The sequence below is a fragment of the Mirounga angustirostris genome, unplaced genomic scaffold, assembly GCF_029215605.1.
Source record: "Mirounga angustirostris isolate CCGP_5_RB_7025 unplaced genomic scaffold, mMirAng1.0.hap1 SCAF_4, whole genome shotgun sequence".
NCBI lineage: Eukaryota > Metazoa > Chordata > Mammalia > Carnivora > Phocidae > Mirounga > Mirounga angustirostris.
This window is the reverse complement of record NW_026991712.1, coordinates 174,026,197-174,053,351: the sequence shown is the minus strand read 5'-3', so window position 1 is coordinate 174,053,351 and position 27,155 is coordinate 174,026,197. Positions and strand designations below refer to the sequence as shown.

Genomic DNA, 27,155 nt, shown 5'->3' with positions numbered 1-27,155 from the left:
GGATGGTTTGGGTGCTGGGATGGTGCCCTTCCCTCCATGGAGTCTCTGGGGCTCAGCACAGAGGAAGGGCTCAGTAAACATTTGGTGTTGAGAGTAGGCAGAAGGTGGCTGGGATTTGTGGGGCTGAGCAAGAGTACAGATGGAGGCTCACGTACCATATGTCTAAATATTTGCAAGTTATAAATCAAGCTAACAAAATGTGAAATAAAATATGTTCTATTCTCCTACCTTGACAAGTACACTTTCCCACCAACCTGCAAGGCCAGCTTTGAATGCAGAATTCTCAGACTCCTCGGACCCTGTGTGGAGCATTGTGGTACAGGGAGAGGAGACCCCTTCTTTCCCACGGCTGCCTCTGGCCTGCCCTGCACACGTGAACACCTCGGCCAGCACGTGCAAGCCCGGCACACACCGCCTCTCCCCTCAGAGCCTTGGCCACCCCTCAGGCACGGAGCTGGCATACCTGTGCGGCGATCTGTCCTCACGGGATGGATCTGCAGGAGAGGCCCACCTGGGTCCTGGCAGTGGGCTTAGGGCTGTCTGGCAGGCAATCCCCGGGGCCTGGGGACCCAGAGTGTGATCTAGAGAAGGGGGCACAGGTTCCACGTGGACACATCCTTTTGGCCTCGTGGTCTCCTCTCCCTGTGATGAGAGCTTGGCTGGAGAACCAGAGTTCAGGGTCCCCAGGGAAGGAGCCACTCTCACCTAAGGGTGGAACTGAATTCCTGAACCATTTTGAGCCAACATATTTGCTTCCTGGAGTCTCAGTGTGGTATGGTGGGAAATGAGAATAAGACTAATTATTGTGATATAAGGAGCAACAGACAAATTATTTTAGGGTGGTCATATACATTCCTTCCAAACCAAGAAATTCTTTTTAAAAAAAGATTTATTTGTTTTTTAGAGAGAGAGAGAGCACAAGTGGGAGGGGCAGAGGAGGAGGGAGAGAGATTCTGAAGCAGACTCTGCTGAACATGGAGCCTAACACGGGGCTCGATCTTACGGCCCTGAGATCACTACCTGAGCCGAAACCGAAAGTCAGATGCTTAACCTACTGTGCCACCCAGGCGACCCCCGCCCACTTCCAAAATCAGGACATTTATGAAAGTGCTCAGGACTCTAACTAGAAGACTGGCTGGTTGTCAGGCATAAAGCAGGACCGTGTCCAGCTAACTCAGATGCCTTGTTCTGCTAAAAGGTTGAGTCCTCATATGCCAGGCATCGCTCAAAGTGCTTTACGTGGTGTCACTAGTTCAATCCTCACAGCAAATCTAGGAAGTAGGTACTGTTATGTTCCCATTTTACAGGTGAGGAAATGAAGGTTAGAGAAGTAAGTGACCTGCCCAAGGACAAGGGTGGGCCCGGGACTCCAGAGCCATGTCGTGTGCCTGGACTCAGGGGTTTGGGCTTGAGCCTCTGTCCCACAGCATGTGCCCCCGACCTTGGGGGGAGCTGCTGGACCTCCCGTGTCTGTGTCTGTCAGGTGCGGACAATGTTACCTGACTCTCCTTCTCATGGGGCCCTTCTCGTGAGGACGTGAGAGTCCTATGAGCTGGAAGGAGCAGAGCCGAGGAGGGCTGGAACGGAGGCCCCGGGCCAGGAAGGCCCGCCCTGATTGCGATAAGGGAGAGGAGGAGTCCCCTGGTCTGAGTCAGTGGAAAGTCTTAATGTGAAAGTGTCTTTGAGGAAATGCTCTTCTAACTTTCAAGAACAGTCTAACTGTAAAGATTTACATACAAATTAATGAGAAAGTTCATTCGTCAATAGCTCTTTCATATATAATCACACATGATAATAAGAGTGAACATGTATCTAGTGCTTCTCATGTGCCGGCCACGGAGCCAGAATCTTTGCTTATAACTCATTTAGTTCTGGCCACAGCCTTGGAAGTAGAAATTGTTATTCCCACTTAGAGGTGGTGAAACCGGGGGCGTGGGGGTGGGGGGGGCTGCCCTAAAGTGCTTTAAGATGTATCACCAATCCTAGGACATAGGCACCCTCATGTTACATACAGGGAAACTGAGGCACAGAGGGATCAAATGGATTGCCTACAGCCATGCAGTTAAGAAGTGGCACAGCCAGGATGTGGACACAGGTGGTCTGGGGGGTTGAATTGCCCCCTACCTTGTTCTTCCACATAAGGATTGATGTCTGGGTCCAGAAGGGGAAGGTCATAGAGTTTCTCTAGGTTCCTCCTGGAAGTTGCTATCCATTCTCAAGGCCTGAGATGGGGCCCCTCCTCTGTATCTCCTCTCTGTGCCCAGTGCATTGAGTGCCTCACACAAATTGGAATCTGAATACATCCTAGTTGTTTCCTTTTCTTTCGTTGAAGAAAGCGATTCTTTAATTCTCCACGTGGTGCAGTTTTTGGAGGGAGTTATCCTTCCTCACTAGAAAATTCACCAAGGAAGGGAAACCTGGCCAAGTTTTTAATCAGAAAGAACCACATACAGCATGTCTAAATTATCTCCAGTTCTCGGTGAATGGGTCCAAAGCAACGTGGTTGGCTGTTCTCCAGCCCAATCTTAGGAGCACCCAGTAACAGAGTGTCTGGTCAATGGGTGTCTGGGATTTCCAGCAACTTCCCAGATTTTTAGGTGGAGAAACTGAGGGCCTAGGCCTGGGGTCTAGAACATTCTTAAGCCTATACGTGCACTGTTCAGGGAGATAAAAATCAGTGGGTTCCTCTCCTGTCACCATGGCCTGTGCCATCTCGGGCTTGGCTGGACGGATCTGCACAGCAGTCTGCTCTGAGCCGTCCACCTGGTGCCCTGACCAAGAAGGGGCAGGAAACCTGATCAGTCTTAGCTAGCCATGCACGTTTGTGTGGCCCTGGGCAGCTCCCAGCTCCTCTCTGGGCCTGTCATTTGCTCCCTGAATTCCCTTCTAGGAATTTAGAGAGGGGTTAAAGTGGAATGTCAGGTTCTCGGGAAGCCTGTATTTGTTTCTAGCCTTGCCAAATCTCTTTCTCAATCTGAGCCTCAGTTTCTTCATCTGTGTAGTGGGACTCATAAGAGATACTGTGAGGAATCAACGGGATGATGTGTGTAAAGACTTCTAAGCATGGGGCTCAGCTCCACTGAATGTTGAGGAAGGTGCTTCATCTTGTTCTATGGTTTGAACCGGAAGTCACACTCCAGTGGTCTGCGGTGGTCTGTTTTGCTTGATCCACCCAGTCTTTTTAAAATCTATAGAATTTGTTGACAACATTTCAAGATTGGGAAATTTCACAGATTAAGATCCCCAGGTTTTCTTAAAAAATGGGGAGATTTGGCAACAGGGTACCCGCGTTCTCTGGGGGGGAAGGGTTACCTCTACACATCTTGAACGGCTCACGCATGTCCCTACAATCCCCTAACACAGAGCCAGGGGTTTCTGAGCATCCTACTATGGGTCAGGAGCTGTGCCTACATAGTGCATTGAATCCTTACCATAAGTTATAAACACGCTTATTTGGCCAACAATGAAGTAGAGGCTCAGAGAGTTGGGATGAGTTGCCAAGGTCACGGTGTTAGCAGATGGTACAGCCAGGACTCCCAAATAGGACCTCCGTCACTTTTCTCTATTTGGGCTCTCTTTCCACTTCAGCCTAGCTTTGGGTCCATGGAGAAACCCTACTTATGACCGGTTGATGGACTGATGGAAGATTAAGCATGTGATGTCAATGTCTATGGTTCCCATCCTGAACCTTCAGATCCTCGAGGCTGTGGAGTTAGGGTAGGGGTCCAGGAATCAACGTGCACACCTAGAGTTCATGGAATAAAACTCTCCTGCCTACATAAGATGACTGCAGCTTAACATTTTGAAATAAACATTATGAAAATGTTCAGGGGTGCCTGGGTGGCTCAGTTGGTTAAGCATTCGACTCTTGGTTTCAGCTCAGGTCATGATCTCAGGGTTGTGGGATCAAGCCCTAGATCAGGCTCCATGCACAGCAGGGAGTCTGCTTGGGATTCTCGCTCTCCTTTCTGACTCTCCCCTGCTCTCTCTCTTTCTCTCAAGTAAATAAATAAATCCTAAAAAAAAGAAAATGTTCAAATACTTACTATAGAAGACAGTAATAGTATAGTAAACCCCCATGCTGAATCATCCAGATTCAGCAATGACCAAAATTTGGTCTCATTTGCTTCATCTACTCTTTTTTTGTTTCTCTTTTCCTTTTTTTTTTTTTTTAAGATTTTATTTATTTATTTGACAGAGAGCGAGAGAGCACAAGCAGGGGGAGCAGTAGAGGGAGAGGGAGAAGCAGGCTTCCCGCGGAGCAGGGAGCCCGATGCGGGGCTCATCCCAGGACCCTGGGATCGTGACCTGAGCCGAAGGCAGATGCTTAACCATCTGAGCCACCCAGGCACCCCTGTTTCTCTTTTCCTTTTCTTTCTTTAATCTTTGTTTTTTTGAAGATTTAATTAATTAGAGAGAGCACATGAGCACGAGTGGTGGGGATGGGCAGCGGGAGAGGGAGAAACAGACTCCCTCCTGAGCAGGGAGCTCAACAGGGGGCTCAATCCCAGGACCCTGGGATCATGACCTGAGCTGAAGGCAGATGCTTAACGGGCTGAGCCACCCAGGCGCCCCTGTTTCTCTTTTTATTTACTGAATTATTTCAAAACACATTCCAGATATCTTGTTGTGTCATCTGAATATGTCAGACTAGGTCTCTAAGACCAGTGGGGTGCTGGAGCCAGCTGGTTCCGGCTGCTCAGAGCTGACCGTGCGCACCTCTTCTCAATTCCGAGTTCAGCCACGTGGTGTCGGTAGTGCAAATCTGCCGCGTGGGAGTATTTACACCACGGAAATCAGCAAACACTGCACAACAGGGTTCCCCTACAACTCTCCACCCCATCAGGGGTTAAACATTTATTAGTACGCCACTGTCCGAAACACATGGACATTTTCTTATACAACCACCGTGCGATGATGTCACCTACTGAAATTACTGTTTACATTCTAAGCAAATGTCCACGACGGTTTCAAAGACGCCTGTTTCTGGATGGTTTGTCTGATCAGCATTCAGACAAGCTCCACCTCTGACGTTTGGGTGTTACGTCTCTTGATTTGTTTAAACCTAGAGCAGGCCCCTCTGTCCCCCATCTGTGGCATTTGTATGCCCTTGATTGTTGCGGACGGCAGGTTGGCCGATCCGTTCTGCTGGCTGCATGTTCGGTAAGCTACTGTGCCCCTCTTTCCCCTTATCTCCTGTCTTTAAAGTCTGAATAGATTCAGCCTAACTTGGTTGGCTGGTTGGTTTTTTTTGGAGGGGGGCCAGAAGGCTTCATCGAGGGAGCTGGATTCAACGTTCACCTTTTCAATGCTTGCGGATGATTTGTGACAGATGAAACGCAGAGCCACGGAAAAGCATTTTTGAATTTGTGATGGCCTTTTGTTACCTCGCCAACCACATATACTACAAGGAAAGCCACGGTGGAATCTTTTGCTAGAAGGAAGGGCCATCAAAGTCAAGGAAGCCGGCCCCTCTGATTGGGCCTCACCAGCCTGCGCAGGTCTTTCTACATTCCGGTCTCAGGGATGAAGAACTGCCTTCGGGAGTTCATTCCACGATGCTGTCACTTGGACAGCCAGATACTCCTACCTCATGTCTAAATGCAGTCTTTCTTGCTTTCAGTGAAGCCCATTTTCTCTGCCTGGAACCTTGGCATATCTTAACCTCCCCTCTCTCGAGTCTCTTCTGGCATGGGGAGAAAAACAAACTGAAATGTTCTGTGGTTCTAGGTTCTGGATCCTGTCCTGGACGTGGTAATCATTTCCCCTTGGAGTGGTTTGAACCTTGCTCTGTCCCCAGCCCCAGGAGGCGCTGTGCATACCTTTTCCACACCCCTGAAGGATGGGGGTCCTCACGGGCCAGGGCACAGGGCATCTGTCCTGAGATCCCCCTGTGCATCCTCGCTCGCAGGTCTGGGGTCTTGTCTACTGACCAGCCTCAAGTTGTGGCTTTGGTTCCTAACAGGGCCCCTGTTCTTGCCTGTCCTTTCCGTCCTTCCTGTCGGGATCGAATCCTGGAAGCTGGTTCCTCTTCACCTTCGTCCTCGTGTCCGCTCCTGACGCCACTCACTGACTCAGCTGGGAGCTTGCTCCTTCCTTCCAGAAACAGGGAACTGTGGTGAAAAATGCGTGTCGTGGCCGAGCACTCTGCTTGAATCTCCGAGATGGCCTGAGCTAGAAGGGACACCATTTCCTCTGGGAAGCAGAGCCATGTCTGGGGAACATGGAAGCTTCCTTAGTGTTATGCCTCATGCCAGGAGTTTGAGTCTGAGCCTGTGTTCAAGCCGCCGTCAGAACTCAACCTAGGAAATGAGCTCCTCAGGGTGGGAAGGCCCTGTCAGACCGTCCCTTGCACGTGCAGTGGGCGTGGGTGGTGTGAACTCGACTTTTCCTCAAAGGTAAGTGGCATTACCTACAAGGCCTCAGACACCTGTACTCCCACAGTCTCAGAGGAAAAGCCTGATTTGTAAGGAAATATTCAAGGGAAGTTAGAAGAGGCGTGCTGTTAAGTTCATGGAAACAAGGAATGTGATCGACAGCTAAGGATTACTGCATATGGCACCAGATAGCTCTTGAATGTTTATCTTCTTGACTTGTGTTTATTAGAACCTTTAAAAAAAATGGATTGCTAAGCTGTTTTAATAGAGGACTTAGTTTTCTTAAACATTCCCAGTTAGAACTAGTGATGTTAATTTGTTTGTCATGATTAGAGCTGAAATCTAAGGAGGACAAGGAGACAATAATACGGGCAGCTCCCGGTGCTGCTTTCCATCAACAGCAACCTGCCCTCCTGTTGGAGAGGCACAAGCAAAGGCCCTGGGGTCAGCTAGCCTTAGGCTCTGAGCCAGGCCTGTCCCTCACAGGCTGCAGGGCTTTTGGCAGATCATCTCTTCTGTCCCTCCATCTCCCCTCTGGGCTTTGCACGTACTGTTTCCCCTGCCGGGAATGATCCTCAACCAGTCCTTCGTTGAGCTAATTCCTTCAGGTCTGGGCTTCCATGTCATGTCCAAGAAGACTTCCTTGGGCTCCCGGTTACATATTCTCTGTCAGCCCTCTGGACTTTTCCTTTGAAGCACTATCAACCGAATAAAAAATGATTATTAAATAGTTATTTGTAAAATTATTTATGTGGTGTGTCTCTTTCAGTGGTTTATGATCTCCAAAATGGTAGGGATCATGCTTATTTTCACCGCTGTGTTCCTGATGCCGCTGTGTTCCTGGTGCCACTGTGTGCCTGGCACAGGGTGTTGGATAAAGAAATGAGGTGCAATTCTTTAAGCCTCAGTTTCTTTATCCAGAGAATGGGCCTATGACTCTCTTTCTTTTATTTTTTATTTTTATTTTTTTAAAAAGATTTTATTTATTTATTTGACAGAGATAGACAGCGAGAAAGGGAACACAAGCAAGGAGAGTGGGAGAGGGAGAAGCAGGCTCCCCGCAGAGCGGGGAGCCCGATGTGGGGCTCAATCCCAGAACCCTGAGATCATGACCTGAGCCAAAGGCAGACGCTTAATGACTGAGCCACCCAGGTGCCCCGCCTCTTTTTCTTTTAAATGGGAATAGATAACCTGACAAATATTGGTTTCTTTCCTATCCTTTCTCCTTGCAAAAGGAAAAAAAAAACAATTTAGAAGAAATAAATGGCCTTTTGAATTGTTAGCCTGAAAAACCCATAACTTAAGAGAGCACACACAAAGTTGGAATTGTAATTGTGGAATGGTGGAGATGTCCCTGGTTTCGGCCACAGGCGGATGGACTAAATGACTCCCTTAGATCCTGGGGTGGAGGAGCCCTTTCTCCTGGGCATTAGAGAGCTGGTTTGCCCGTGGGGGGGGGCCCAGGGCGGGGAGTTGTGGGGGCTCCTTCCACTCTGGGAGTGGCTTCTAAGCTTCCCTTGGCCTCTGAGGTGGAAATGAAGGATGACCCAGAGCACCTGCTCCCCTGCACTGCTCAGGGGAGCCTTCCTGGTGAAGGGGACACCTAAGTGAGGGCCTGCAGGGTTAGTGAGGTTAGCCCGGCAAATGGCAAGAGAAGTATTCCAGGCTAAGGGACTAGCATGTGCATCGGCCCAGAGGTGAGACGGCATGGCGCGTGGGAGAATGAACGTTCAGAGGGGTGGGCGGGCGGGGATGGAGGAGTGGGTGGGTCCCATGACAGAGCTGGGAGAGGACAGCAGGGGCCAGGGCAGCTCATGGGGCACTGTACGCATGTGCGTGTGCATGTGCGTACGTGTGTGCATGTGTTTGTGTATGCTCATGCATGCATGTGTGCACACGTGTGCGCATGCGTGTACATATGTACGTGTGTACGCACATGCTTATGTGTGTATGTGCGTGTGCATACGTTGTGTATGTGTGAATGTGTGTACGTGCGCACCCGCATGTACGTGTGCATACATTCTTACGCGTGTATGCATGTACATATGTGCATGTGCGTGCATGCGTGTGTATGTGCATGTATGTGTGTATTTGTCTACCTGTGTGCATGAGTGTATGTATTGCGTGTGTGTGTGTGTGTGTGTGTGTGTGTGTGTGGAGGGTTCCTCCAGCCAGGAACCATGCACACAGATGCCCAGCCGGCATCCCCGCAGATGCAGACACCCCGGCACTGGAGTGTCAGAAACCCGCCAGGGCCGGAGCAGCTGCTTCTAAATCAAGGCCAAGGGCAGCCGAGGGGCTGGGTTGGGTTTGGTGGCTTTGCTGTGTGGGCTGATGGGGGCTGGGGCTGAAGGGGGGCTCCCCATTAGGGATTCTGGGCCAGAGTGAGCCTGGCTGGTTTGGGGAAGTTTATTTTGGAAACTGGGATGATGCAAAATTAAGTGGGGAGGAAAAAAATAGATGAGGCGGCGGTGAGGGTCTGTCTGTGGCCGGCGGGGCTGGAAGCGCCCAGCGAGGAGAGCGCTGTTGGGTAAACAGATGGGGGTGGCAACTTTTCTGCATGCCCGCTATAAATATCCCACAGTTTGGCCGCCCCTGCTGGGGTTTCCTGGCATCGTGGGTGTGGAGATCAAGGTGCAGACGCAGGGCACTTCCGGGAGCCGCAGAGGGCGGCCAGGGCGCTGCTCAGATCCCAGTCCCCCAGGGGGTGGCGTGGGCGCCGAGGTCTGAGGCTGAGGCCCTGGGTGGGGGCGGGAGGTGCTCCTTCGCTACCCACTGGCTGTGGAGCTCGGGCAAGCCCCGTTCCCTCTTATGATCATAACAGAAGTGTCACTCCTGGCGCCTCGGGGGGCAAGCTCGAGACAGGCAGGCAATGCTCTGTCCATGGTCAAACCTCTCAGGTTCTGGGTGACCTGGGTGAGTTCTATCATCTCCCTGAGTCTCAATCTCTTCATCGAATATCTGCGCACGGGGGGCGGGTGGTGGGCATCTGGGAGGCTGGAATGGAAGTGCAGGGGTGGCCGTGGACGGCAGCGTGCGTGGTATCTCAGAGCTGACTGTGGGCCGGGCTGGGGCTCCCCCGCAGCCCCCTGCAGCCCCGGGGGGACCTCTGTCATCTCTACAATATTGTGCACTTCCTAATACTGATGCGGGCGGTGGTTCCAGCCATGCCCGCTGCGGGCCTATGATGATCCAGGGACTTTGCAAACTAGGTTATCTAAGCTCTTTTGTTATCTCGGGTTAGTTTCCCAGCTACCCCACCCTACACATAAAGAACCCAAGGCTCAGAGAGAAGGGACTGCCCACAAGATCCTTCATGCGGTCAGTAAGTATCCAGTGCAGATCAGCCATGTGCCAGGCCCTGGGCCAGTGACTGGGGATTTGGTGGCTCTCTGTGTCATAGAGCCCACAGCCCAGTGGGGAGAATCCATCAGTGAAGGAGGGACGCACAGACAAGCATCTAGCGTCACGCATGGCCTGGGACCTCCGGCTCTCCTGCATCTGTATGGCTGTGTTTGGGCTCCTCCTAGGACTGAGGGATTTTTGTCATCCTGTCACCCGCAGCACTGGCTCGGTAGTTGGCAGGTACCTGCTGAAATGAATCGAGAACACATCAATTCAGTTCATCAAAATAGCGCCTGAACATGACTCTGTGCAAGCCTTGCGCTAGCATCAGTGGGCCTAGGGCTGACGGGGCTAGGTGGGGAGAAGGGGCCGAAAGCCGGCTCGTACACTACACGTCGGTATGACAAGTCACGATGGAGCAAATATTCCCAAACCTTCTCAGAGCCCAGCGAATGAGGCAGGGCAACTCATCATCCCCATTTCACAGATTAGGAAACTGAAGTTCAGTGAGGTTCAATGACTTGCCCAAGGACACTCCACTGAGACGTGGTAGGGCAGGGCCTGGAACACAGGACTGCCCGCCGTTTCCCCTGCAGATAGGGAGGGGCCCTGGGCCTGTGCGAGAGGCCCCGAGGGCCCTGAACTGCCCTGGAGGCCTGTATTAGCATGGCAAGCTCAGCAGGGATGCTTTGGCCCAGGGAAAGGCAGGCATTGTCCTCCTGACTCTCAGTCCCACTACAAAGATGTCTGCCTGCAGCTTGAGGGTGGAAGGGACGGACACTGGACAGAGTTTCTGGAGACCCTTTGCTCTGCCCTGGGAATCAGCTCACTCTCTCTGAGCCTCAGTTTCTCTCTGTGAATGCACGGGTTGGACTTGATGATCTCTAGAGAACGCTTCAGCTTGGATGCCCCATACTTCTCCTCCAGGGTGCCCTGTGGCCTGTCCTTGGGCCCAGGAGGGCACAGTTGGGAGCAAGGGTGTGTCTGAGGCAGGGCCAGGCAAGATTTATGCTGCAGCCCCCTGGGGCACTTGGGCTCATGCTGATCCTGAAGTGTCCACTCACAGGGAGAATGGGCGGGGACCTGAGGAGTGAACATGTCCCCTCAGGCTCCGGGCGTCCCCGGATTGAGATGGGGCCAGGGCCTTTCCTCTGTTTTTCTTCCACACTCAGTCCCCATCCCACTGACTCTGGGACCGTGCTCCCAGGGAGCTAGAGGGAAGCAGCACACAGGGGCAGCATTAAGGCTACTCACACATATCCAGGTTCTCCTCTTGCGGGATCCATGGTGGGAATGCACGGCCCTTTTCCCTGAAGCTAGGGGTGGCCACGTGACTGGGTTTGGCCATCGGAATGTGACAGCCACCAGCAACTGGCAGGATGGTGTTGACTGGGGTCCTGAGGACAACGTGGAGCAGGGTCCCCGCCAGCCCACAAGCATGTGGTGTGAACAAGAATGAAAGCTTTGCTGTTTGGAGCCATTGAGGTTTTGGAGTTGTTTGTTACCGTGCCATAACCCCGTATATCCTGACTAGAGCGGGGCAGGCAGACGGGTCAACAGGAGAGACAGCAGCCTTGGGATTAACTGATTGGGCTATCCTTCCTTATTTAATTTTTTCGTACATGTATTCATCCATCCATATATACATCTGTCCATCCATTCACCATCCTTCTGTCTGGCCATCCACCCATCCACCCATCCAACCATCCATCCATCCATCCATCCATCCATCCATCCATCCATCCATCCATCCACTCATCCATCCATCTATTTATCCATCCACCCACCCATCCATCCATTCATCCATCCATCCACCCATCCATCCATCCATCCATCCACCCATCCATCCATCCATCTATTTATCCATCCACCCACCCATCCATCCAACCATCCATCCATCCACCCATCCATCCATCTACCCATCCACCCATCCACCCATCCAACCATCCATCCATCCATCCATCCATCCATCCATCCATCCATCCATCCATCCATCCATCCATCCATTTATCCATCCACCCACCCATCTATCCAACCATCCATCCATCCACCCATCCATCCATCTACCCATCCACCCATCCACCCATCCAACCATCCATCCATCCATCCATCCATCCATCCATCCATCCATCCATCCATCCATCCATCTATTTATCCATCCACCCACCCATCCATCCAACCATCCATCCATCCACCCATCCATCCATCCACCCATCCATCCATCCATCCATCCATCCATCCATCCATCCACCCATCCAACCATCCATTTATCCATCCATCCACTCATATGTCCAACCATCCATACATTCTTCTATTCATCCATTTGTCTATCCATACATCTGTCCACCTAAGGATTCAAACCCAGGTTGGTTTGACCATAAAGACCAACCTTCTCTGTTGTGCCAAGATGCTTCTTTGGAAAAGACACATCCTTCTCTCTGCCTGCCTGAATTTTCTCTGTCCAAAGGGCCTGCTCAACCCCCCTTCCTCCAAGAAGCCTTCCCTGACCAGCTCCCAGCCCCAGTCAAGGTGTCCAGGAAGCTACACAGGCCCACAGAGCCCTGATCACCATGGCTGGCCTACAGATGTATTGACTGAGTCACGGCCTGGAGGCACAACTGCACTTCCCCAGAGAGAATGGAGGCATCATAGGATTTGCCAGTAGTGGCCTTGGGACTTTGATTGCCAAAATGGCCCCACATCCACATATCCAGGGACCCTCATCCTTCGTAGGCCTCATGTGCCCATTTGGGCTTGGTAAATGTGCTCCCAGAGTCACAGGCCCACTCCGAGCTCCTCCAGAATTTGGAGAAGCCTTGGGGTCTACTTGAAACCCAGGTCTTATTTTGCAAAAAAAGAGGAGGAGCCTTCAATGTAGGGGAAATTAGATTTTAGTGAAATTGTCAAGAGCTGGCTGGCTAGGGGAGCCATTTGGGCCTCTGCTATTGCTTCTGGGGTCTCCCCAGCAGCCCATGCTGAAGTACAGAGAGAGCGGAGTCTCCCCTCAGCCTCAGGGTAGCCTGGTGGTAAATGCCTGGCCTTTGCAGGTAGACAGTGGGGCTCCATGTGGTCCCTGAGCAGAAACTTCACATCTCTGAGCCTCAGTTTTCACATCTGTAAAATGGGGGTCTCCTCAGCTTGAAGGGTTGTTGGAGAACATGATGGGGTAGTGAACAAGCGTGCAGGGACTGGCACATTGTAGGTGTGCAGTAAATTGTAGTTACCATGAATGGTGGTGTGCCATGCCCTGGACAGGACCTCACTCCGTGACGTATGTATAGGGTTTGATGTCAGGAGTGGGGGTGACGGTGATGATTATACTTTCGAACTGAGTAAGTCCAGTCCCTCTTGTGGAGGAGGCTTAACCCCTGGGTTAAATGGGACCAGGATCAAAGGCACAATTCAAGTTACATTTATTAGGGCAAGAGAATGATTCTTTTGTAACACTCCTCCTGTGCACCAGGTGCTGAGGTGGGCAGAGTAGGTACGTGATTTCTTGGGAGCCTTGCCTAGGCTCTAAGAGGGATCATTAGCTCCATTCTCCTGATGGTGTAGCTGAGGCTCAGAGCAGCCAAGGGACTGGTCAAGGTCATACAGCCAATAAAAGATGGAGTGAAGATTCCAGCCCAGGGGCCAAAGGAAAGAGACGGGAAGTGGGCCGGGGGACAGCAGGTGGTGGTGGCACTGGGGAGCCGGTGGGCTGCTTCCAACACCCCATCTGTCCCCAAAGGGCCCCTTTCTCCTTCTCAGCCCCTCCCCACGGCCAGCACCACCTTCATTCTGGAGCCCACATCCCTCCCTCTCGTCAGGGCAGAGAATCAGCCCGAGGACCCCTGCACTTGACTTAGGCCACAGTCCCCAGGCACAGGAAGGGGGAGATCTGCCAAGTGGCAGAGCCCAAACCGAGAGCATGGGCCCCGGACTCCCTTCCCGGCGCCCGCTGTCTGCAGAACTACCAGGATGACCCCATCTCCCAACTAGTTGGTTTCTGTGGGAAATGGGAACAGATGACCGGAAATCAAGAACTGTCAAGACCAATTCGGGACACACAGCACAACTCAACCACACACTTTCTCCCTTCACTCTCTGCGATGGGGACTAAACGCATTACTTCTTCTGGGAGTGGGGATGCAGGACAATGCTGTACCCAAATCCCCAATTCTCATATTGGGTATGGTGGTCCCAGGGCAGGGTAGAGGCGTTGGCGCAAGGGGGCATTCCTGGCTTCCTTCCTTCCTGATCCATCATGGCCTTCGGGAAGCTGACCAGAGCCCTTGCTCCAGGCCGGGCCTCCTCAGAAGACCATTTCTGTGCCTTCCTGTTGCGGTTTTGACTTTGGAGAAATGCTCCAGCCTTGAACTCACCGAGGGCCGGCCCCATGTGAAGCTTGAAGTTTGTTCAGCCGTTTTGGGCTCCTGGTGGCAGGGAGCTCGGCCTTAAGCAAAGTCCAAACTGACCGCAAGTTTCCAGGGCGACTCTGGAGTGGATGGGCCTATTTATATGTGGTGGGCATTATATCACCACTTCCCCCTACGCTTAGTTTGTGAAGGTTTTTCTCTAGGGGGAGGAAGCATGGCCTTCTTTCCTCCATCACCCTTGCTTTTCCTGGCCCCTTGGAGTATGGAGGTCGACGGGACCAGGGAATAGTGCCACCGTGGTTAGGGTGTAGATGCAGAGGCACCTGGCTTTGAATCCTGTAGGTCTCAGCTCAAATATCACCTCCCCCAAGAAGCCTTCCCTGACCACTTTGCTCCTCCCAGTATTTACCACCCCCTGAATTATCTCATCGTATATTTATTTGTCTCACTATCTCTCCCAGTAAGATGTCAGCTTTGAGGTCAGGGGCTGTGTCTGTCCCCAAATGCATCCTCAGGACCTAGAGTGGCACCAGGTACACAGTAGGTACTCAAGAAAAATGTGCTGAATAAATGTGTGACTAGGGCGTGCTCCCTCCAACAGTGTCCTCAAACTTCAAGGAGCCTCAGAGCCCCCGGATGCTTGGTGACTATGCTGACTTGGGGCCCTGCCACAGAGAATCTGATTCAGGGGGTCTGGGATCTGCAGCTGGTCTGGGGCCACCCTTGGGAGACGTGAGCTCAGGGACCCTGGGCCTCAGTGGGTCCCAGAGCATGGCAGGACTGGTGCTGAGCTGTGGGTTCGGCTCCCTGAACACCCTGCCCTGGGGCTCGTGGGAGGGGGCCGGGCAGCAGGAGGGGCCGTAGGGGCCTCAGGCGGGGGTATCAGAAGGTGGACCCCCAGGTGAAGCCAGGCTCTCTCCCCACAAGCATTTGTATCACAGATCCCACTTTTAATTCTTTGTTTAGCATCTGTTCTTTCCGCTAGACTGTAAGGGTCCTGGAGGGCAGGGATCCACTCAGTTCCTACCTGCCCTGAGACTGAAGCCAGTGAGGCCCTGACCTTGACCCTGGACTCACACTCCACCCCCCAGGCTGAGGGCCGCACCCCCTCACAGCCCATCCTCCAGATGCTGGCATGCAGGCCCCGGAGGCCTGAGCCCGCTTCTGGGGCTGTGGGGGTGGGGGAGTGGGGGGAGTCTTCCCTGGCCGATGCTCCCGAGGTGGACGGCACTGCAGGTGTGAGCACCGCTGGCCGAGTGGCCACGGAGCACGAGTGTGGATACGTGGGCTGGGGATCCACGCGCGAAGCCCGGCATGGGGAAGGAAGGGGACAGGCGTCGGGGCTGCGGCGCTCAGTCTTGCTCCCACTCCTCCTGGCGCCTGGCTCGGCCTTCGCTTCCTTCTCCCCTGGCCTCTCTCGGCTTCAGGGCGGCACCCTCCTTCGAAAGCAAGCGGGGAGCCAGGGGGTGGAGGATGCAAATGTGTCATTTCCTGCCCGCATCTGCTCATCATTCATTAGCGCCTGCTGCCGAGTCCACAGCTGCCTTGAGTTTCCACGTTTAATCCTCCAGGTGTCCAGGGCTAATTACGTTGGCCCTATCCTGTGACGCTCAGAGAGGTGGGGCCACTCCTCCGAGGCCACACAGGTAGAACGCCCTCCACTGGTGACTCCAAAGCCAGTGCTCATAGGTTGGGGAAACTGTTTCTTAGGAAACAGCAAAACTCTGGGGAGTTGGGTGGTGCACGTGCTGATGTGGGCCTGTTTCTAGGGTGGTGATGCGGTGAGCGGGGAGAGGGGTGGGGAGAGCACCAAAGTCCCCTGCAGAGGTCAGGACAGGCCCAGTCACACGGGAGGGTGTCGGCGGTGTCCAAGGACACTTGGGAGCCCTTCAGACCCTAAGGCCACCATCAGACCTCCCAGAGCCTCCCCAAATAGACACCAAATTAATAAAGGGTGCAGGCTGCACAAAGGCAGCTCAACTCCCCTCCCCCCCGGCTCCCTTCCATCCAGGTGGTTGAAAGCAGGTGGCCCCTAAAGGCAGGACGCACCACTGGGTGAGGCAGGGCTCCTCTAGCCTAGTGTCCCCTCGGGAAAGGGCTGAGGCCCCGGACTGAACCCCTCAAGTCAGACCACACTAATGTCATGGTCACAGCCCACAGGCGTGGTGACAGTTATTATCCTCATGCTACATATGGAGGGACAGAGGCTCAGAGGGGTGAAGTGCTTTGCTTGAGGTCCCAGAGCTGCAAGAGGAGGTGGGGGGGGGGGTTGGACTCGAGTCTCTCTGACTCCAGAGCCCCGGGGCTCACCCTCTACCATCCACCTGGTGTTGGCTGAAGCCTTGGGCAGCGTGGCCGGAGGAGCAGGAAGAGGTGAGTTCTGACTCCCGCTCCCCTCGGCTCCCAGACAGACCAGGAGGTGAGTGTGTGGCATGCCGGGGCCGTGGGGAGCCGGGCTGGGCAGGGAGCATGGGGTTGGGCATGGAGGGGTGGAAGACTCAGCCTGGCAATGCCAGCCCTCTGCAGGAATCACCTTTGCTTTTCTGGCTAGGCTGTGGGCGAAGGGCAGCTGTGCGGGACGCCCGTTGCCACAAGCCGGAGATGGCTTCTAAGGGCAGAGGGTAAACAGTCACCTTGGCTACTTGGGCGTGCACCTGGGGTGATGGGTCAGCCCTGGAATATTCCGGTAAGTGGAATTCCGGTAAGCGGAGGGAAGTCACAGCAGCGGGCCATCGCTGGGCGGGCCGGGATGGTCTCCCTTCTGGGGGGAGTGGGGGGGGCAGGTTCCCGGAGTCAGGACATCAGGGAGGCTCAAGCTTTGGTCACACTGGCAGTGTCTGTGTGATGGCAGAGAAAAAGGTGCCACGTTTCTGAAGAATCATGACTGCCTTCCGATGCCGTGCTGTGGGCTGTCCACTTGCCACTTCACCCTCCATGTAACAGTAAGCGAGCAGGCTCTGAGCCCAGCACTGAGGAAGACCAGCTCCCAGTCCTCATCCCCACGGACCTTCAGTTTAGAAAAGTTGTACCGGCCTGCTCTCATCTGTTGTTTGTGAGGTGAAACCAGCTTAAGCCAAACACAGCAGAACTCAGGGGTGGGGTGGGGGCATCACATAATAGGGAAGACCTTCAGACACCGCTGGTTCCAGGGCAAAAGAACATTTTCAGAATCAGTGGCTCGCTCTCTGTCTCCTGGTTCTGCTTTCTTTGTTTGGGGCTTCATTCTTCTCTGGGAGTTCTCCATGGGGTACTGAAGATGCCTGCCCCAACCAAAGTCCCCATACCCCCCTCTTCTAACAACACACATATATCCAATCTGAATCTGGACCCACCTCTGGAATCATTAGGTCAGGGAGGGAGGGTTGTTCTCCTGAAGAAGAGGCAAAAACAATGTGCCCATGACTAAGGAGACAGATATTCAAGGACCAATTCAGCCAATACTTATGTAATTATGATTGTGATTGTGATTAGGGCTACAAAGGAGAAGTACAGGGTGAGATCAATAAATGGGGGAGTCTGATCTGGTCTGAGAAATCGAGGAAGGCTTCCCTGAGGAAGTGACCTTTGAATAGGGATTTGACGCATAAGCAGGAATTAACTGGCTTTGGTTGGGGAAGAATGTTCCAGGCAGAGGGAGCAGTGTAGCTGGGACGTTGGGTGCAGATAGCCCCAGGGAGAGGGGGAGTGATGGGTCTGTAGGGTGGTGGGCTCTGCCCACGTGGGCCTCTCTGTGCACGTGACAGTAGGGATCTTGGAGTTTCCTTGCAAGCAACAGGAAGCCGCTGGAGAGTTGGAACTGGGGCTGGCATCATTGAAGGTATGGTTCTGTAAAACCATCTCTTTAGTTACCTTAGTTGTCCAGGCAGGAGATGATGGTGGCTTGAATGAGAAAAGGGACATAGGAGACAGAGAGAGGTGCATGAATTTGAAATATATTTTGGAGGTAAAACGAATAAAACTTGGTACCTGAGTGGATGGCAGAGGGGTGGGGGAGAAACACCTGAAGGACAATTTCTAGGTTTCTGGTTCACACATCAACCCATGGAGTGGGGATTACTGGCTCTCACTTAACAGCTCAGGAAACTGAGGCCCAGAGACAGGAGATGACTTGCCCAGGATCACAAAGCGTGTGGGTGGCCGAGCCCAGATTCAAACTCAGGTCTGTCTTCAAAACCCACATTTTTGCAGAAGACATGAACAGACATTTCTCCAAAGAAGATATACAGATGGCCCACGGATACATGAAAAGATGCTCAGCATCACTCATCATCAGGGAAATGCAAATCAAAACCACAATGAGCGATCACCTCGCACCTGGCGGACTGGCTAAGATCAAAAACTCAAGAATCAACAAGTGTTGGCAAGGACGTGGAGAAAAAGGAAACTTCGTGCACCTGAGGGTGGGAATGCAAACTGGCAGCCACTGTGGAAATATACAGCTGGAGTATAGCTGGAGTTTCCTTAACAAATAAAAATAGAACTATTTTATAATCCAGTAATCACGCTATTGGGTATTTACCGAAAGACTATGAAAACACTAATTCAAAGGGATACATGCACCCCTATGTTTACTGCAGCATTATTTACAATAGCCAAAGTATGAAAGCAGCCCAAGAGTCCATCGACCGATGAATGGATAAAGAAGATGTGTGTATATACACAATGGAATATTATTCAGCCATAAAAAGGATGAGATCTTGCCATTTGCAATGACATGAGGGGAGCCAGAGAGTATAATGCTAAGCGAAATAAGTCAGTCAGAGAAAGACAAATATCACACAATCTCAGCCATATGTGGAACTTAAGAAAAGGAAAGAAAGAGACAAACCAAAAAACAGACTCTTAACTCTAGAGAACAAACTGGGGTTTGCCAGAGGGGAGGTGCATGGGGGGATGGGGGACATAGGGGAAGGGGATAAAGAGGACACTTGTCATGATGGGCACAGAGTAATATATGAAAGTGTTGAATCACTACATTGTACACCGGAAACTGTGTAACACTGTGTGTTCACTATAATGGAATCTAAAAAAAAAATCATTAAAAAACTCCCAGTTCTTCTTCTTCATAGGTTTCTCTCTGTCCTTATCTCCTCCATTAAGGCTTCGAGAAACGAGTGGCAGATTTAGAGAAGCTCGGGGAACCCAGCCTCCTGTCGAGAGAACACCCACAATGAGTTGCCTGAGGGTTCTAGAAAGTCCACAGCCAAGAGCCCAAGTCAGAGGGCCAGTCAGAGAGCAGCCTAGGGGAGGATGACTCAGACAGGACACTAGCCTCTTCTGATGTATAAAGGTGTGTGTGTGTGTGTGTGTGTGTGTGTGTGTGTGTGTGTGTGTAGCCTGGGGAATCTCAGTGTCTCATGACAAGCAAGGAGATTGTCAGGCCTGGAGGTTCAGTCTTGGCCCCGTGACTTACGAGCTTTGTTTCCTCGCTTGTAAAATGATGTCTACAGTTCCTACCCTGCAGGGTGACTGCAAGGCTGAGATGGAGTCTTGGCACTGAGCAGGGGCCTGTAAATCGTTAATTGTTAAAATTCTCTTATGCTAACCCTGGGGTTTGAATAGTACTGAGACAGTCAAGCAGGTTATACTGCAGACAAATGCCCAGACAACGTGGAGGAAGTGGTGGGCACCAGTGGCAGCCTGGGTACCTTGAACTTGTACCCTTATTCTCCACACCTCAGGAAACTTGTTCTTCCCCGGGACGCCTTCTCAGCACGCCTCGATCCACGTGTGCCTGCGCTCTTCCAGGCTGGATTTCTCGGGGGACCTCGGCGGATGTGGCTGTCTTCTTGCCGATCTGACCTTCGAGAATGACCACTTAGCTCCCAGAAAGTGAGACCAAGTAGAGTTGCCCAACCAGCTGGGTGACATGGAGTAAATTGACCTCACTGTCCCTCTGTTAACTCAGGGATCCAGAGGAGATAAGACTGTCTTCCCCAGAGTGTGTTTACGGATTCAGTGAGGTGATGCAGGTCAAGTGCCCAACACTGCCATAAATGGCGATTCCCAGTGGGTTGAGTACACAAGAGTCTGGAAGAACGCCCAACACAGTAGGTGCTCAGTTAAGGCTTGTTGAATAAATGTGCTTCCCTTCTTGGTGTCCCCAGTGGCGCCTTGCACATGACTGAGATTCAGGATGGGGTGAAGGTTAGGAAAATGGATTTGGGGATCAGACAGATTTTGGGTTCATATCCTGCCTCTGACTCATAACAGCCATGATACTTCAAGTTACTTCACTTAACCTGCTTTCTTCTCTGCAAAATTGGATTAAAAGGCTACCTCCCAGGGTTCTGTGATGATTCATTAAATCACAGAACTCATGCATGTGAAATGCTTAATGTGGTTCATGATGGGAACTGCAGCTATGACAATCAGTCATTAACTCCCATGTATGTGGCTGCCCAATGCAGTGGGCAGGTATGGGTAGCTTTCCCAGTATCTTTCTCCTCCCTGGCCCCTGCCCTCCTGGATAGCGGTGGTTTTGATTTGGGGAGCCATGCAGCTCCAGGGACTGGCTCTAAATCAGTAAGTGCATTTCAACCCCCTGGCTCAGTGATTGGTTTACAGTTGGGCAGGTGACCCACACCTGTCCCGTCAGAGTGAACTTCAGGACTTGTGTGAGGGTTCTGGGACAACGATGCTTCTCTGATAACCCTACTCAGCACGAATGAGGTGATCTTTGTCTTGGGAACTTCTGGCATGTGTCTTGAGACTATAGGGAAGCCAGTCTTGAAAAAGACAAGCTGAGTGAGAGAAACTGGGTCCTTGCTGGCACTGTTAAAAGCTGGATCAAGCTTTTCCTGAAGGACTTTTCAAAAAAAGTGAGTCAATGATTTGCCTTTATTATTTATGGCTATTTGAATAGGGTTTTCTGTTCCTAGTAACCAAAATCATCCTTACGGATACAACCCATACATTTCTCCACCTTGTGTAGCTGTCACTTCCTTTCTGTGGGTGGGGTGACATCGGCTCAGGCCACATTTCCTCCATGAGCACATGGACTCTGTGAGAACCAGCTGACGCTGCTGCCTGTCGGAAACCAGACCACCCAGGAGCCGAAAGATTATGGAAACATAAAGAAAACCAGAGCAGGGAAAAACCCAAGTGAATGCTTCCAGAATAACCAAAAAGTTAAAAAAAAAAAAAGTGGTGGCAACTCTAATAGCAAAATAATTGACCACTATGCTCCTGATTGAGGAGGGTGTATCCCCATCTAAGCCACCTGAAGGGTGTGTCATCGTTGCAGGGAATGTTCGTTGCTTCTGGCTGCCAGCATCAGCCCCCCTGCAGGCCAGCACTCTGGTTTCCTTTCCTGGAATGCAGGAGTCTCACCTTCCCTAGCGAAAGGTAGGCTAAACAGAAGCTCCTTTACTGGAATGGAATCTTGAACTGAAGAGCCTGATCCATCCATCCCCAAGTCAGGATCCTTACTGTATTATTCTGGTCATGAACCCAATGTTGTGCCTTGTGCTATTTAACCTCTGCAACATCCTCGGTCCCCAAGCTTGGGGCTCCAGCCCCCTACAGATTCTGTGAGCTCTCGGTAGCCTTCCAGTATATTTCCTTTTGCTGAAGCTAACAAGGTTCATTTCTGTTGCTTGCAACCAGAGTCCTCAGTGATACACCTGCAGAAGGGGCTGTGACAAGGAGGCAAAGGGGTCTGTGACTCACTGAGAAGCCTTGTCAAACACAGGCTGGGTGATCTCACACCGGGTTCTGGCTATTCCACCATGGGTCCATTCTTGGGAAGGCAGACTAGCCTAATTGTGAGGGGTCCTCAAGGTCATAGTGCATTCTCAGGCATTAGGCATTGTCTGCAGACTGGATACATAGATACATGTTGATGCTGAAGTGATGAATGAAACACAGATCAGTTCCAAGGAATTCCTGAATTCACATTTAAAAAAATTATTAGGTGGTTTATCATCTAACCAATACTAAATGTAAAATCTGGGAAAATGCTCACATGGAAAAGAGGTGCTCCTCTTGACAATGTCAGAATCACAGCTGCGAGGGTGTGATGAGCAGAGGGTGTATCCTGCAGGATCACAGCGGCCATCCGGCTTTCTCGGACCCCCGGCAGGATCCATTTTCCCTCCCTCCAGCGCAGCACCCAGAAAGAGCTCTGGGGGCCTGGCTCCTCCCACTGGCTCCAGAGATGGCATGTGACTCAGGTCTGGCCAATCAGAGCATTGGATTCTCCTGGCCACAGTGATTGGCTCAGAGATGGGGAAATGACCCAATCAGAGGCAAGGAGAAGCTGCGAGAGTTTTGCTGGGGCTGCTGGGAAGGAGGCGCCCACCACGGCTTGGAGGATTTAAGCTGTAGAGCGGGACGAAGGTCTTGCAGTGGCACAAGGTGAAGGTGAAGGGCTTGCGTGTCAGCGGAGGCGACACATAGGAGAGGGAGTGAGCTGGAGAGAGAGGAGCTGGGTCCTGGTAACACGGATTGGACTCTTGGGTTGCGGGAGCCAAAGACTCCCTTTCTCTCAAGCCACTCCAGGGCCCTGAGGGACACGTGGGTGGAGTGGTGCTGGAATTCTGAGACTCATTTAGAAAAGCATCCAGTTGTCATCACCCCCGATCGATGGGCTTCTTGGAAAAGGCACATTCAGTGTAACTCAACCAAGATGCAGCAGGGACCTGTTTTCCCTGTGGAGAGTGAGTTCCGCTGGCCCTGGCCTCGCTGAGGAGACTCCTTAGAGTTGCTGGATTTAGCAAACGAAAATACAGGATGTCTCCTTAAATACGAAGTTCAGGTAAACAACAAATACTATTTTTTTAGAATAAGTATGTCTCATGCGGTATTTGGGACACACTTATACTAAATAATTATTCATTGTGTGTCTGAACTTCGAATCTAACTGCGCATCCTGTAGTTACTCTGGATGACCTCTCCAGACGTCTTATGAAGTCACCATGCACAGGTTTGTTTGCAAGAGGAGGGAGAGGAGGAGGCAGGCCCCGTGCCCGTGAGCTGTCTCTGGATGGAGTGGAAGCCTGGAGACGGGAGAGGGGACTGGGGAGGAGCTGAGCAAGGGAAGAGAACAGAGAGGAGTGGGGTCATTGAAGGTGTCAGCAGAGGGAACCCTGAGACCCAGCAGGGGAAGTGTACAGCGCATGGCAGTCAGTGAGTCTGCCGTGGCCATGAAGAGGAGGCTCTCCTGTCCTCATCCCTGCTCAAGGAGTCCATGTTTGCACCTCATGACCCCCTCCCCTCCTTGACCCAAGAGTAGCCAATCCAGGGCCCCATTGTGGCTCAGTGAGAAGCTGGAGTGGCCTGAGCAAATGCCATCCTGAGCTTAGAAATGAGGAGAGATGGGGGCAGTCAGTAGTAGGAACTGAAGCTTGATGGAGATATGGAAAGAGGCCCAGAGGCCAGGAGAGGAGAGGCCTGTGCGAAGGGGAGTGGTGAGGGAGGGAAGCTGTGTGAATGCAGAGGCTGTGAGGTCCGGAAGCTAGGTTCCAAACTAAGTCTTGGGGCTCCAGGTATAACCTCCCTCTTGACAAGCTCCCAGCTTAGTGGGAGACTTCAAGGAGGAGGACTTTAGCTTTTCCTGGCAAGTTGAGGAGGGCCTCCTGGAGGAGGTGGCCCTTGAGCAGGGCCATGAAGGATGAGTAGAATTTTGCCAGGGAAGGAGGCAGGAAAGGCATTAGAGATGAAGGCACTGAGAAGCAAGGGTTCTTGCTGTGCTCAGCGAGAGAGGCGGTTGGGTTAAAGGTGAGGGCTTGGAAGTTACTGGTCTTTGAGATGGTACGTGGATAAGGCTGGCCAGGGGGAGGGCAGAGACAAGGGTCACAGGCTGCTGCTTTGCAGGGCCAGGTGGGCACATGAATGAGCTGAGTCAGGTGTGCGTGAGATCCTGTGGTCTTCTGGGTCTCCTTCTATTTCCCAGTTTTAAAGGGGCAGGGATCCAATAATTGTTCTCTAATTAAAATAAACCATTGTGAAATGATAAAGAGCAAATGTCACCATGGCCAACTGGGAAGTTCATAGTTTGCCTAAAGCAGAGGCCCTGGACCCTGGCGACCCCTTAGAATCACCAGGGGTACCCTTATGACGTAGGCTTCCTGGACCCCATCCCTGGGGAAGCCGACTTAATTGGTCGAAGGTGGGGCCCAGGCAGCGAAATAGTTTAGTAACTCCCCAGGCGCAGCTACTAAATTGAACCTAATTCAATTCTAAGGTCCAGCCAGGGCCGAGAACCACTGGCTGCAGAGGGAGGCCAGCTGGTGCTTTGAAGGAATGGATCTTCCCAAATCTTTTGGTTTTTCAAGAAGAGCCAGAAACCTGGATTTTTTCTGTGAAATCTCCTTATTTTAAAATGTTGGCTCAAATTTAATAAAAGGCAAAATTGGGGTGTATTTCCTGTGGACTAGTCCAAGCTCCTCATCCCCACACCAACTCTGTGAGGTGTTTATCTCAACTTTGCAGATGAGGAAACAGAGGCTCGGAGCGGCCAGGTAACTCGCCCAAGGACACAGAGCTCGAAAATGCCAGTCTGGCTCCAGAGGCCATGCTTTTATCCGCAGAACCTGTCTGCAGCCTGGATCTGGCCCGGGGCCCAGCCGTTTGCGGCCTCTGGTGGGTGAGTAAGAGGAGGGGGAGCCTGGGGCAGAGTCTTGGCCACTGTGAGAAAGGTGGCAGGAGTGGGCCAAGGGTGGGGAGACACTTGCGGGATGAAGTACGGGGCCCTTTGCCGCCAGCACTTCTGAAGCCCCAGGTGGCCTGGCCCAGGGAGGGGGGCCCAGGGAGGGGAGCCCAGCGGCTCTGCTTCCAACGAGGCCTGGCAGGTCCAGGCTTGGGGCTTCATCAAGTGCCTTGCCGGCCCTGGCGGCGCTGGCTGGGCCCAGATGCTGCCGATAAATGGGCTCACGTGGGAGGGGGGCCATTTCCGGGGGGAGCTGCAGGCTTTGTTTGTCGCGGTGACTCAGGGCAGGTCATCACATCTCAGGGGCTCCAGGCTGGGCCCGGGAGGTGTCTCCATCTGGGGCTGGTAGGACCCACCCAATGAGCCCTGCTCTTGTAGTCACCCGATGAGACGTTACTTTCCCACAGGCTTTGAGGATGGGGCCAGTGGGCAATCTGGATAAGACAAGAGAAAGGATTCAATCAGCCAGTGGGATTGATTAAGAGAGAAAGGTGGCCTTTTTCTGTGGGCCTGCTACAGGGGCTGTACCATGGTGTGTGTCTTTGCAACCAACTTCTTAATTTTTCACAGTTCCAAGGGGTCAGTGTTCTCTCCATTTTACAGATGAGGAAGTGGAGGCTCCGGGAGGTGAAGTGACTTGGCCAAGGTTTCGTGGCTTGAAATGGAGCTGGGATTGGAGTTGAGGTTATTCCCTGGCTGTTTACCGTCTCTAGGGATGTCTAAGCCAGAGAAACCTCTAGTCTGCCTACGTGGAGGAAGCAATGTCTGAGGTCTGTTGCAGAGGCAGATGGTTGGGTTTTGACTGTCCAGTGTCCGGGAGCCCTGGGGTTCACCCCTGTCCACCCTTAGTCTGCTGTTTGCATGAGGCTCCCCACTCTCAGGGGTGGAACGTGTGACCTGCAAAAGCCAGCCTGGTCACCGTGTTCTGTCAGCCACAGGGACTGGGTCATTCTGAGATTGGGGGGGGGGCGGCTCTGAGCTGAGAGGTTGCTGGGGCTGCTGGGACAGATTCAAGCCCTCCTTCTCCTGGGCTTCAGTCTGCACCTGCTTCTCCCAGCGGCCCTCCACTGTGAGCCCCCTGCAGCCTCCCAGTCAATGCCCCTCCAGCGGAAGGAAGCCCAGTTGGATTCTGTTGCTGGCAACCCTGGAGCTCGAGGGGAGACGTCCCTCAGATCTGCAGATCTATCCCACCTCCTGGTATAAAGGAGCTGAATGCCTCTTCCTCAGCAACCGGATGGGAGGGGAGGGCGGTGGTGAAAGTGCCTGGAGGAAGGGGGTTGCCCCATCTTGGCCGGGATGAGACCCCAGGGTCAGCTAGTTCAGTCCCGGAGTGAACTTCCAGTGAGGAACAACCTAAGCCAGGCTGCCTGGGTTTTGCCCAGAGGGGTCTCTCCTAGCCATAGACCGAATCCTCTGTGCAGAGCTTGGGCGGGAAGTGCGGGGCAGGAGGGGCTGCCCCTTCTAGGCTGACACGATGTCCAGAACCACATTCCAGGTGCCCAAAAGCGAATCCACGAGTGGGGCTAAATGAGGCCCTGGAGCTGGTAGGATAGAGGGGAGAGGCAGGAACAGGCCTTGGTGCCCACACCTGCCTCTCCCAAGCAGGAAGGGAGAAGGGGAGTGGAGAGAATATTGCCTTAGAGCCAGATGGATCTAGGTGTGAGTCTCCCTCCACCACTAATCCACGGTGAGAGACACCTCACCTCTCCGAGCCTCGGGTTGCTTGTCTGTAAAATGGGAATAATTCTACAGCTTCCCGGGATGGGGGTGAATCATGGGAAATGTTCATACGGTGCTGGCCACAAGCAAGGACTCCGCCAGCGTCTGCTTTTACTGTTGTGCAGAAGAGGAACCCCACTTCAGACCGAGCTGGGTATGATCCTTAAAGAATTGGGCTTGGTTATAATTGCAGGGCTGAGCTGATAGACCTTGAGTGGCTGACTGTGGGCTTCCTCCTTGCGTGTCAGTTTCTTCGTCTGTAAAATGGGGATAATAGAGTAGACCTGAGGTTTAAATGGCATCATTCCCAGAAAGTGCTTAGTACCAGGCCCGGCACATAGTAGGTGCCCAGTAGATGCCAGTTCCCTCCTTACCTCCTCCCCTTTGTCCTGGACACGGAAGAGCAGGCGATGTGGGGAGTAGGGAAGCCCAAGAGCTCGAGTCAGAGAACTAGGTTCTGGCCCAGGCTTGGCACTAAACTGCTGGGCTTGCTTTGTGTGGGATCCTGATCTCTGGGTCTCAGTCCACCTCTTATCTGTTAAATGACCTTGGACTTGGTGGTTCCGCTACTGACTCTAAAATTCTATTCTGTGAAAACAAAAACATTGCTACTTAAGTAAGGGGCTAAAGGCAGCTAGCTGCCCTTGCTTGGGATGGGGCTGTCACCGAAGGGGCCTGTGTTTTTGCTATGGGAGACCCCTTGAG

The 27,155-nt window shown here is 52.5% G+C and overlaps 1 long non-coding RNA gene across 5 annotated transcripts in view; it reads left to right on the top strand.

Moving 5' to 3' along the window:
- Positions 1–1,967: 1,967 nt before the first annotated feature.
- Positions 1,968–27,155, top strand: part of LOC135364219 (uncharacterized) — a 55,570-nt gene continuing 30,382 nt past the window's right edge. For 2 of the 5 annotated variants that reach the window (XR_010411066.1, XR_010411067.1), the window contains exon 1: positions 1,968–6,398. This is a non-coding gene — a long non-coding RNA (uncharacterized LOC135364219). The other 3 variants (XR_010411068.1, XR_010411069.1, XR_010411070.1) reach the window with 3 other exon arrangements.